Source organism: Macaca fascicularis, chromosome 7, assembly GCF_037993035.2.
Source record: "Macaca fascicularis isolate 582-1 chromosome 7, T2T-MFA8v1.1".
Classification (NCBI taxonomy): domain Eukaryota; kingdom Metazoa; phylum Chordata; class Mammalia; order Primates; family Cercopithecidae; genus Macaca; species Macaca fascicularis.
In genome coordinates this window covers 26,248,903-26,262,676 of record NC_088381.1, presented here as the reverse complement: position 1 = coordinate 26,262,676, position 13,774 = coordinate 26,248,903, and the positions used below count along the sequence as shown (strand labels likewise).

General features: G+C 35.3%; 1 protein-coding gene across 4 annotated transcripts in view; it reads right to left on the bottom strand.

Annotated features, from left to right (window-relative positions):
- DTWD1 (DTW domain containing 1) overlaps positions 1-13,774 on the bottom strand; it is a 263,321-nt gene that overhangs the window by 116,073 nt on the left and 133,474 nt on the right. The window lies entirely within an intron of this gene.

Sequence of the window (13,774 nt, the reverse complement as noted above, 5' to 3'; positions counted from 1 at the left end):
GAATGAAATTATATTGACCTCATAAAGTTTATATATGAAAAACTCATTGTTAGCTTCATATTCAATGCTGAAAAATGGAGAGCTTTTCCTCTAAGATCAGGAATAAGACAAGGATACTTACCCTCACCACTTCTAATCACCATAGTATTGGAAGTACTAGCTAGAGCAATTAGGCAATAAGAAGAAATAAAATGCACCCAAGTTGGAAGGGAAGTAAAATTGTCTCTGTTCACAAATGACATGATCTTATATGTAGAAAATCATAAGGATTTCACAAAAACAAAAAGCAAAAACAAGAATAAAATTGTTAGAACTAATAGCAAATTTACGAATAACAGGATGCAAAAATGAACATACAAAGATCAGTTGTATTTTTATATACCAACAATGAACAATCAAAGGGAAATTAAGAAAACAATTCCATTTAAAATAGCATCAATAAGAACAAAATATTTAGGAAAAATCTTAACCAAGGAGACAAAAGGCTTATACATTGAAAATTGCAAAACATTTCTGAAATAAATTAGAGAAGATACAAATAAATGGAAGACACAAGTGCTCATGGATTTGAAGATGTAATATTGTTAAATTTGAAGACAAAAATAAATAAAATAAATGGAAAGATATCCCATGCTCTTGGATTGGAAAGATTAATATTATTAAAATGGCCATACTATCCAAAGTAATCTAAAGATTCAATACAATCTCTATCAAAATCCTGGTGGCATTTTTTACAGAAATATAAAAACCATAAAGACATACGCATTTGTATGTTTATTGTAGCACTTCACAATAGCAAAGACATGGAAGCAGTCTAAATGCCCATCAACAGTAGACTAGATAAAGAAAATGTGGTACATATACACCATGGAATTCCACACAGCCATAAAAAAGAACAAGATCACGTCCTTTGTTGAAACATGGATGAAACCAAAGGCCATTATTTTCAGCAAACTAATGAAGGATCAGGAAACCAAATACTACATGTTCTCACTTAAAAATGGGACCTAAATAATGAGAACACATGGACAGAAAGAAGGGAACAACAGATGCTGTGGCCTGTTTGAGACTAGAGGTGGGAAGTGGGAAAGGTTTGCGGAAAAAAAACCTATCAGTTACTATGCTTAGTCCCCGGGTGACAAAATAATCTGTACAGAAAACACCCGAGTTATGAGTTTACCTATATAACCAACTTGCACATGTACCCATGAACCTAAAATAAAAGTTAAATTTTTTTTTAAAATACAAAAACAATTCTAAAGTTTATAGAACCACAAGGATTCCAAATAGCCAAAACAACCTTGAGAAAGAAGAACAAAGATGGAAGCCCCACACTTCCTAATTTCAAAATATATTACAAACCTGCAGTAATCAAAATGATATGATACTGTCATTAGTGACAGACCAGTTATAGATCAGAATATGGAGATCAGAAATTACACATATATGGCTTTATAAGTCATGGTTCTCCAGAAAAATAGTACCAGACAGATATTTATTATGAGGGATGGGCTCACTTGATTATGGGGGCTGAGAAATTCCATAATCTGCCATCTGCAAGCTGAGGTCCATGAAAGCCAGTGGTATAGTGCCAGTTCAAACCCAAAGGCCTGAGAACCAGGAGAGCCACTGTTATAATTTCTAGCCCAAGTCCTAAGGCTCAAGAACCAGCAGTGCTGGCATCCCAGGGCAGGAGAACATGGATGTTCCAGCTCAAATAGCGAATTTGCCCTTCCTTCATCTTTCTGTTCTATTCAGGAACTCAAAGGATTAGATGATACTCACCCATATTGGAAGGGTGATTTTTACTTAGTTTCCTAAGGTAAGTGCCAATCTATCCTGGGAATACACACACACACACACACACACACACTCAGAAATTATGTTTTACCAGTTTTGTGGGCATCCCTTAACCCAGTCAAGTTGACACATTAAAAGTAACCATCACAATGGTCAAACAATCTTCAATAATGGTGTTAAGACTACAAAATGGGGAAAGGATAGTCTCTTCAACAAACGACATTGAGAAAACTAGATATCCCCATGTAAAAGAATGAAATTGAACACCGACCTTATGCCATATACAAAAATCAACTGAAAATGAATGAAAGAATTAAATGCAAGACCAGAAATAATAAAACTCCTAGAAGAACTTACAGGAGAAAATCCTCATAACATTGGTCTTGGCAATAATTTCTTGGATTTGACATCAAAAGCCCAGGGAACAAAAGCAAAAGTAGACAACTGAAACTACATCAAACTAAAAACCTTCTACACAGAAAAGGAAACCATCCAGAGAGTGAAAAGACAACCTACAAAATGAAAGAAAATATTTGAAAGCCATATATTTGATGAGAGGTTAATATATAAGAAACTCCTATAGCTCAAAAGTTTAAAAACAGTAACTTGATTTTAAAATGAACAAAGGACTTGAATAGACGTTTCTCAAAAGAAATATACAAACAATCAACAGGTATATAAAAAGATGCTCAACATCACTAATCAGGGAAATGCAAATAAAAACCACAATGAGGTATCACCTGACACCTATTAGGATTTTCTTTAAAAAAAAAAAAAAAAAGAAGAAGAAAATAGCAACTATTGTGAATATGTGGACAAATTGGAACCCTTGTGGACCACTGATGGCAGAGTAAAATTGTTAATTGTCTACGTAAAACAGTATGGGGTTCCTCCCAAAATGAAAAATAGTACAGCAATATGATCCAGCAATTCCACTTCCGGGTGTTTATCTAAAAGAAATCAGGATCTCGAAGAGCTGGTTGTACTCTCATACTCATTGCAGCATTATTTGCAACAGCTAAGAGCTGAAAACAATGTAAAAACACATCAATGGATAAATGCACAAAGAAAATTTGATTGTGGTGCATATATATACATATATACACACACACACACACACACACACACACACACACACACACACACACACACACACACAATGGATGTGCTTATCCAGCCATCAAAAAGAAATTCTGTCATTTGCTACAACACAGATGAACCTGGGGGACATTGTGCTGAAGGGGATAGGACAAACACTGCGTGATTTTACTTACATGAGGTATCTAAAGTAGTCAAATTGATAAGTAAAGAACATTGAATGGTGTTTCCTTGCGGCTAGAGGAGAGGGTGAAATAAGGAGCCGCTGTTCAATGGGACTAGCGTTCTGGTCATGCAAAATGGATATAGAAATATTTCAAAGTATTGGCCGCGTGCAGTGGCTCACGCCTGTAATCCCACCACTTTGGGAGATCGAGGCAGGCGGATCACAAGATCAGGAGATCGAGACCATCCTGGCTAACTCGGTGAAACTCCATCTCTACTAAAAATACAAAAAATTAGCTGGGCGTGGTGTTGGGCGCCTGTAGTCCCAGCTACTCCGGAGGCTGAGGCAGGAGAATGGCGTAAACCCGGGAGGCGGAGCTTGCAGTGAGCCGAGATTGTGCCACTGCGCTCCAGCCTGGGCAACAGAGCGAGACTCCATCTCAAAAAAAAAAAAAAAAAAAAAGAAATATTTCAAAGTATTTAAACCTTCCTTTTGAATTTTCCAAAATGATTTTTTTCTTTATCTCTAAATTATGACACACAAAAATATACTTTGTATCTAGTAATACTACATACTAAATAATTTTTAATTATTGCATTTCTCCCTCTATTGGTTTGTTTTTAATTTTTAAAACTTTCCTTTTGTTGTATACCCCTATTATTGCAACAGGCATCTTTGACTTATTACAATTTAATGTCAATTAATAATTTTACAAACTTTCCATATCATGCAAAGACCTTGTAACACTTTAACTTCATTTAACTCTCTACTCGTTGTGATTCGGCTATTGTGTATTTCAATTCTACATATACTTTAAAAGCAACAGACATTTGTATTGGTTTTAAATAATATTTCTTTCTATTTTCCACTATAGTCACTCTTTCTTTTGTTTTTGTTCCTTCTTACATTATTACATTTGTGTCTAGAATCATTTTTCATCTGCCAAAACAATCCCCTTTTGTATTCCTTTAATGTAAATCTGATAGTGGTAAATTATCAGGAGTTTGTTTTTGTCTTTGAAAAGTATATATTTTATCTTCGTTTTTCACTGATATTTTAATTGAGTATAGAATTCTCAATTAACACTTATCTTTCACTATTTCAAAGATGTGATTCCATTTTTTTAATGACTTCTGTTGGTTCTATTGAAAAGTTGGCTGTCATTACTGCTTTTTTGAAGGTAATGTGTGTTTTTCCTTGCTGCTTTAACAATGTTTCTTGTCTTCCTTGGTTTTCAGCAGTTTTACTATGATGTGCCTATGTTTGGCTTTCTTTGAGTTTATTTGGTTTGAATCTATGAGTCAATGTGTGGGGTTTTTTGGGGCAGTTTTGGAAAATCTCAGGTAGTAGCTCTTCAAAATTGCTTCTTTTTCAATCTCACCTCGAATTACATTTATGTTAGACTTTTAAATGGGTTCTCATATGTCTCTTATGATTTCTTTAAAAAATATTCTTTGTGTTTTTTCCCTCTCTGGACTGTATTCTGGACAGTTTCTGCTGACCTATCTTCCAGTTCACTAATCCTCTCTTCTATTGTGCCCAATATGTTAAGTCCATTCTTTAAATTCTTAATTCAAATTTTTTCCAAAATTTCCCTTTGATTCTTTTTCACATATTCTATTTTAGAAAATTCCCCATATTTTTATGCACTTGTCAAACATATCAATCATAATGATTTTAAGGTCTGTAATTGATAATACCCATGTCTAAACCACCTGTTGGTCTGTTTCTATTATCTATCTCCTCTCTTATTGTTCAGTCACTTGGGCTTTTGCTTTGTTGTGTTGTTTTTGTTCATTTTATGCTATGCTGAATAAAGTTTAATTGAATGTTGGACCTAATATCTGAAATGTTATAAGGGTTCTCTGAATAATATCATTATCTTAAATAAGATGATTTAATTTTCTTCTGGCAGGCAGTTAACATATGCACAGATCACCTTGATCTAGTCAAGGTTGGTGTAATTTGATCTGCTCTTATTATTATGTTATAGTCCTTTTAGAGATCTCTATTAAAAACCAAGGTGATCCACCTACCTTTTCTACTTGAAGGGTCTTGAACTCCAACTTTTATATCCCTACCTAGCACCATGGATTACCAAAATATCTGCTCAGCATTTTAGCCTGTTGGTAGCTGCTTTTTGCTTTGATTCTTGGTTTCTTATCTTGCAGATGCACAGCGTAGGAGTTAAAAACACATCAAAACAAAAATTGCCTGCAGAAAATCAGCCACACTTTTATTTGGTTCATCTTTTATACAGGAACTTGGCCCCTCAGTCAAGTTCTGTAGCTTTTGTCTTTCCATGTCAGTGAGGCTACTACAAGCACTAGGCCCCCATTTTTTTCATGATTTCCCTGCCCCGTGATTTGATTTGAAAATGCCCTGTGCGGGGGGAAAACAGTGGCAAATATGGGACCCTCTCAAGCATGCCCCTGCTCTCTGGGATCTTGGCCCCTCAAATTCTGGTTGCCCTGCTTGCCCTCTTATCTGTACAGACTACTGTCTTATGATATTTTGCCTGACTTTTATAATTGTTCTCAATTATTCTATGATTGTCAGAAGTGGAAATGCATATTCTGCCTGGAAGTACTGATTTAGAATTTTAGGATTTTGTTTAGAGAAAATGCCAAATTATTTCTATACAAAACCTGGCCCTGATGTCTGGTTTCAACTTTCCCTGAATGGCAACATAAACAAATTCTAGAATTATTCTTTATCTAAAGCTCCAAATAGACTCTTTCTTTTATCTTTTTATCTTTGAAGCTTTGAGAAAGGTTTTTGTACTAACTGTATCTGAGAAATATATACTTAATCCTTTAAATCACAACCCTATAGTTCCTTTAAAGGTGCTTATGATTCCATCCTTCTATATATAAATAATATATATTAATAAGTGTATTACTTATTAATATAAGTGTATTATATTATTATAATAAGTGTATTATTAAATAGTAATATAAATAAATAAGTGTATTGCTGCCACTCTTCCCTTCATCCTTACTCCTTTTCTAGCTTGAGACAACTGAAAAACAATTAGCCCCATGTTTGGCACAAAATTGACACAAAATAAATGTTGATGAATGGCTGAATAAATGAATAAGCATATGAAATTTCTTCGTTCTATAAAAATTGGTTGAGAAAGTTTTTTGATTCTTCACTTTTATTGCTATTCCACCCCTTATTTTAATGAAAACTTAACTAAAGTTTATAATAACTTGAGGCTACTTCTAAGGGTCAAAATTTTGTGAGATACAAGGGACTGAATTTTACAGATTTTAATTCATACAAAGGTATGTCAATAAGTTCGTCCATTTGTTCTGAATCATTTATTTGCTTGTCATGTAGGTGGTCACCCAGAAATGATTTAACAAAAATCTTGGCTGCATGTACTTGACTAATCTTGACTGGTATAAACAGTTCTTGCCATGTGGTTGCTATTTGGAGATACAGCTGGTGAGACATAGCTAGACTGATTGTTCATTGCCTTGTCTCATTTTTAAAAGGGTTTCTCTTAGAGTAAACTTAGAAGTGGGAAGTCACTATGTTATGTACTGAATTTCTGTCAGGGCCTGCTCTGTCTGATTTCTCAGTCTTTGAACATTTTTTTTTCTGATGCTTTCAATGTCTTCCTTTTTTCTTGTCTAGTGAACTATACGCTTCAGTGCGCAAAATGTTCCCCTTTGTAAAGTTTTATCTAATATCTCAACAACATCGCATGCTTTCCCTTCTGGCTTCTCTTTGTTTTCTGATATTCTTCTATAGTGCTTGTCATGGCAGTGAATTATTTGTGTCTCTCTTCCTTACCAGAATCTCACAAGGGCACAAGCATGACCTCACTCTTCTCACTGTCTTCAGTGCCCAATATAGCAACTAACAGTTGTTAGATCCTTAGTACACTTTTTCAAATATAAAATTCAAACATCAAAATTCACCCATTTAAAGTGTACAATTCAGTGGTTTTAGTTTATTAATAAAGTTGTGCAACCATTACCACTACATAATCCCCTGATAGTTTCATTGCCCTGAACAGAAACCCCATACCTATTGTCAGACTCTCCTCATTTTCCACCCCTCTTTAGTCCCTGGAAACCACTAATCTGTTTTCCATATTTATGGGCTTACCTATTCTGGAAATTTCAAATAAACAAAATCACACAATATGTGGCTTTTTGTGTCTGACTTTTTTTATTTAGCATAAAAATTTCAAGGCTCTTCCATGTTGTAGCATAAATGAGTATTCTATTGCTTTTCATGGGTGAAAAATATTCCATTCTACAGATATACCATATTTTGTTTATTCAAACAGATGCTGATGAGCACTTTGACTGTTTCCACTTTTTGGCTATCAGTAATAATACTGCTATGAACATTTGCATACAAGTTTTTGTGTGAATATATGTTCTCAGTTCCCTTGGATTATATGTGTAGAAGTGGAATTTCTTGTAACTATATTTAACTTTTTGTGAAACTAGAAAACTGTTTTTCAAGGTTTCTGCATCATTTTATACTCCTACCTGCAGTCTATAAGGGTTCCAGTTTCTCAGAATCCTTGCCAACACTTGTTCTTGTCTGTTTTATTGATGATAGCCATCTATGTGGATATGAGTGGAATCTCATTATGGTTTTGAGTTGCATTTCTCTAATGAGTAATGATATTGCTCACCTTTTCATATGATTATTAGTTGCCCATTTTTAAATTGGTTAATTTTTCTTTTTATTACTGAGTGTGAAAGTCCTTGATATATTGTGGATACTAGACTCTTATCAGATATGTTATTTTTTCAATATGTTCTCCATTATGTGGGTTGTCTCTTCACTTTCTTGATGGTTTGATGCACATAAGTTTTTAATTTTGATGAAATTGAATTTATCTATTTTTTCTTTTGTTTTCTTGTGTTTTTGATGTCATACTTGAGAAATCCTTGCCTAATCCAAGGTCATGAAGATTTACACCTATATTTTCTTCCAAGAATTGTATAATTTTAGCTTTTCCACTTTGGTCTTTGATTCATTTTGAGTTAATTTCTGTATATGATGCGTGATAAGAGTATAACTTCATGTTTTATATGTGGCTATGAAGATGTCTCTGCACTATTTATTGAAGACTATTCTATCCCCTAATGAATTGTCTTGACATCCCTTTCCAACCAATTAATCATAAATATATGGATTCATTTTTGGACTTTCAATTTCATTATATTGATTTATGTGTCTCTTCTAATGACAGTTCCACACAATCTTGTTTACTACAGTTTTGCAGAAAGTTTTGAAATTTCATTTCCTGCTTTTACAGAACCTCAAGTTTAGCCAGATGTGAGTGCATTGGACCTTTACAGGTCTTTCTTGACTATGTGCACAGCCCTGGTCATGCTCACTGTCCTACATATGCACATGGCTTTCTACAGTTCCAGGAATGTGTCAGAGCTTTTCAAAGCCCCCTATGGATATCTCATTCTCTAGATTTTCCTTTCAAGCTGTGGTTAGCCTGTTATTTGTCCCAAATGCTATATACCACCTCAGTCAGCCATGCTTGCCTGTAATTGTTTTTGACAAATGTCCTCAGAAAATATTGTTTTCATTGGATAAGCTCTGTGTTGGATCTGTGCCAGGTCAGACACCCTTGAAGTAGGGCTTCCATGGAACCATCAGACAGGACAAATAATGACACTTATCTGGGAAGGTGGTTTTATAGAAACTCTAGTCCCATTCTGTTTCCTCCAGTGGCTGCTGGACTTCTGGCTTTCACCATACTTATAGGCTGTTGGTTTTTAAGTCCACCAAAGAGCTGGAGTATTGGGGGCTGGGAATAGTATAAGTTAAATCATGCACTCTGCAATGATACCCCCTTAGCAAGATATAAAATCTCTAAATTTTATATCTTTAATTAGATGTGATTTTATATCTTAAATAGATCAAATTAAGTCCTTCCAGTTAATCCATAAAAGATTATGTGACTAACCCTTTGGAGATATGCTATCTCTTCCTAGCCACACTGGATGAGTACATTTTAAGATGATGTTTATAAGCAAGTATTTGTATATCAGACTATATTTGCCCACTAAAATGTATTCTAATTCTGGAGATAGGTTCCCATAGAGAAAGAAAAGATATGCATATATTTAAAAATCATAAAAGAATTCCACTTGAAGATCCTTGAAAATACTTTCTGTCCTTGTTTTTTTGTATGTGTTAACTAAGACTGTGTACTTTCTTCTTCTTTTTTCTCCAACCTTCTTTTAGCTTCACTGTCCAACCAAAAAAAGTATTCAATTTAGTTAAATAAAACTGTTTATTTGAAAGTTTTTCTTTTAATTGAATAATTACTTTGCTTTTCAATAGCTATTAAAGCATGAATAAACATAGTCTATGGCATTTAATTCACCTATGCAATCAAATGCCTAATGGAAAACTATCTGCATCATCTTCATGGTCACATTAAGAATTCACATAGATTATCTACTTGTTTCTTTATCACATATTTAATTCTTACCTTACATTCCCTTCATTTTTTCTTTATGGGATTTGATACTGAAAAAGCTAGATAGGCAATATTATTTTCAGTTTTTAACTCCATTATGAATTTTAGGTGAAAGGGTGGACAGCTATACAGAAATGCCTTATTAAATTTGACTCAAATATTCATTACTGAATGTCTAATAGTTAAAAACACTGCTACCTTTTTTCTGAGGAATCTATTCTTGCTTTTGTTTTAAAAGTCATTACCTGAATTCACTTCAATTTAGTACAGATTATTAATTGTTCTGGAAATTGTTGATAAATACTGCAAAAATGGCTTTAAAAGAGATACTGTGACCCCAGTTCTGTTTCTCTAAGGATTTATTTTGATTTCAGCCAAAACGATAAGACTACAAGACCTAAACAAACTCTAATAAGAAATTATTGCCTTTATATATTACATTTGTATAAAGTCCAAACTATGCTAAATAAATGCAGTGTACAGGGGATTGCCCTGTAGTGAAGATTCCCCATGCTGTTCATAAATGAGTGATTCCCTCTTTTTTTAAATCCTTTGTAATCAGCCTCAGTAACTTTAGGAGATAAATAACCCATGCTTTCCAGATGTCGATACTGGGGCATGGAGAAATTGGGACCAGTCTCATTCTTTACAAGATAAATTCAGCAGGAAAAATGGAAAAGATGAGACAAACATCTTGCCTATGTGTCTTCCCCAAAGTTCTCACACAAATTCAACTTAAGATTTGCTACAGTTCATACAATTGGTAGGAATTCAAGTTTTAATTTTCCTCCAAACAAATAAACTTGTTGCCATGGGTGGTGGGCAGAAAAGTGACTTTTGGAATATTAGTGCATTTTATCCATTGTGGTTCTTATTTGTTGAGTATTGTTGGCCAAATTAAATAAATGTTAAGTCTCTCTCAGGTCTCTAGTGGTTAAAAAAAGGATTTAAAAGCCCAAGGTGCTACCAAAGGTATTGAAACCTGTTTAGTTTGGACGATTCTAATTGCAATAAGAACATGAAAACTCTTCCAGCAAAGTCATTCTCTAAGGCTCTCAAATGAATTGGAACATGATGTACAGATATCAGAATTTATATCTCTTGCTTTTTATATATGTTTTATAAGGGCAGACCTATATACTGGGTAGTACCTCCTTGACATCTGAGATTTGTATTTGCATTTTTCCAGGATATGAAGAAAATATGCCAGCAATTGGCCTTCAATTTTTGTGAAGATGTCCACACCAGCAATAATATCTACCATATTTGAGACATATCATCTAAAGAACATAAACAAATCATAATAGCTTCTTCCTTGGATCAGATAGTTTATAAAAAAAAATTATGAGTTTGTAATGTAATGTGACCAGTACTCCCAGAAGTTTTCAAATAATGCCAGTAAGAGTCTATAGAATTTAATTGTGTAAATAACATAAGATAGTCATTAGGGGAAATGTACTTATACAGATTATTAAATCTGTATACCTCTGTCTTTTTTTATTGGAAATGAACTCAACAAGGAGAAGTAAATATTGTTATATGTTGGCTATGTATTTTAAGACAGCATTGGTGTTTCACCTTTGACCTTCACCTAGAGCCACAGGTTGATAAAAAGCAAGATTATTTGATCACGATCTCATGGCTTTAATTAGAATCCTATCAAATATGTGATATAAATCTCTTTTCAGCCATGCCTGCAACATATAGAAGTACAGAGTAAGGCATGATGTCCATTTGATTGTCTTGGCTTACGCAGCCCATACAACTCACTTTGATATTTATAGAAACTAAAAATGGCACTTATTCTTTCTACATTTTAATGGCTTATTGAGACATTAAATGGTTCACACCCTAGTCATAAAATAGAGTCTTCTTCTAATATAGAAACTACTCTTCAGACCAAGTACTAAATATCTGGTATATGTCTAACTTGCCTATAATCTCAGGAATCCAACTAATCATGTATCTCCTCCAAAGCTGTTTTCATGTCATTAAGAGTTTGTTATTGCTATAGAAGACAACCTGTTTTACACAGGGCCAAATTTGTTGCTTCAATTTTTTATGATAGCACTGATTATCACAAGACTGTGGTACCCTACTTGTACTGAGCCCTGCTGAATGTAGAACCCAGCTATTTTATAATTCTGTCTCATACAAATACAAACCCAGGCCTGGACTTGCTTTCCCTCTGTGAATGAAAAGTGTAAAGGGAGCTGGAGACAAACCTGTTTCACTTTCTCCATTGGAGAGTCAGGATTAAATTTTACTGTGAGTCACAAGCAGGGACAGGCTCCACTTAGGGGATGAGTGACAGCTCTGTGCTCGCTGGCCTGGGACCATTAGATTGTCCAGTTACCAAAGCCTTCATCTGCTGAGTGCTGGATGTGCAAGGATCCTACTGCTGCTCCTCTCCTGGTCCTCCTACATATATCTACAGGGCTCTATGAAACATCCACCTAACCCATCATCATTCATAAATAGTCACAGTTTGAATCCATTCAAATTTGGAAATGATTCCAGAGTCATTTGGACAAGGAACTCATTAAATGAAAATCATCTACGCTGGTTCATATTGTACCAATTATAGTCTGATACAAGCTACATGCTAATATGGTTTCAGGTTTGAATCACTTCAGACAATGAATAGATTCAACTCATTTAAAATATAAAATATCATCAAAGTATTTGGGGAATAACAAGAGGTATCCTTTACCAATCTTCTCCTTGATCCTACTCCCATGCCTATCTCTCACAGGCTTTCAACACATGGCTATGTTATCTCAAGGACATTCTGAAGCTGGTTTTTTTTGCCTGATCTGACCTATCCCCCTGAATACCAGCCCCACCCAACCACCGACAAGGCACAAGGAACCCCCATTAGTTATTGGCTTTCACAAGCATCTCTTACTGGAAGGCACCAGATTTTAATTGGTCTTTCCTTGGATCTCGTGGATGCACTTTCAGAGGCTGAAAGAATTCCAAGGCTTAAAGGACTTGAGACGCGAAGAAAAGTCATGGTCTCAGCCACTGGAAACTGAGCCACTCCAAAAAGCCCTGCTCTCCCCCAAGGTATATGCTTGGGAGAGGAATTGTCTCATTTATCCCACATTTGGAAGGCCTTTTTCATTTTAATCTGCTTTTTCTGCTGTATTCCATTCTTGACTTAGAAGACCAATAAGGCAGGCCAAGTTAGCCCTTCAAGTGAAAATTGTTTGTAAGGATAAGCCCTTCTGATCACCGACCCTGTGATAAAATTGTGAGGAAGATGAAAGGCCTTAAGGGCAGTGGTCCTCAAACTTGTTTGGCACATTGGCTCACTGAACTGTAGGTAGTATCCTTGGAAGAGGTTCTAGCATTTGCCTTTTTATTGTTGGCAAGGGCAGCTTTCTTTAAGACCTATTCCCACTGAAGAGAATGCTTACTCCATATCTCTTTGCAGCACCGACTCTCGCCTTCCAAACAGACAAGATGGGCTCCATTCACATCCAGAAAAGCCAGAACTAGCTCTCTACAGCAACACAAAAAGTGCAGAGACAGCTGTGCTACTGCTTCTAGTTTGTTTCAGACAGCACTGGGAGAGAACTCCGTCTGCTAAGGCTGCTTCATGGTTCCCTGGCCAGTGGCTGTGGCATACCGAGCTGGGATGATGCCACTGCTGGGATGGTATCCCAAAGGACAGACTTATCTTTCTTGCTTTGCTAGCTGTCCCTGACTGCACTCCAACTTCATAGTTTAGGATCTCACTGGTTTGTGCAAGTTTCAAGTCTCAGTTATGCCAGCACAAAAAGGTTATGCACTCAAGCTTTCTTTCTTTTTTTTTTTTTTTTCTTGGTCACGATGTAAGGAGCTGGTGGGGTGGGGGAACCCAATAATTTATTCAAATGACAGGAAAATGATGTGTTCCTTGAAATCCTGAAAACAGAGTGTATTTCTATTATTGGCATGCTAAATCCTTCCTTGCTTTTTGTAACATAATAGAAAAAAAAAACAAAATACAAAAAACAAAAAACCAGCTGCATAGTCTTAGAAAGTGAAAGGCAAAGCAGAGACCCTGGTTGAGGTGTCTCTGATCTTAGATGCTTCCAGAGATACTTGTGTTTTAAATCAGGAATAAGAAGAAGTCCAGTCCTGTTCTCTCTTGACTTGCCCTTTCAGCTAAGTCTTCCAAGGTACTTAGTGCTAGTTGAGATACTATTCTCCCAGGAACTGGAGAGAGTCCAGGGCTGAGCTCA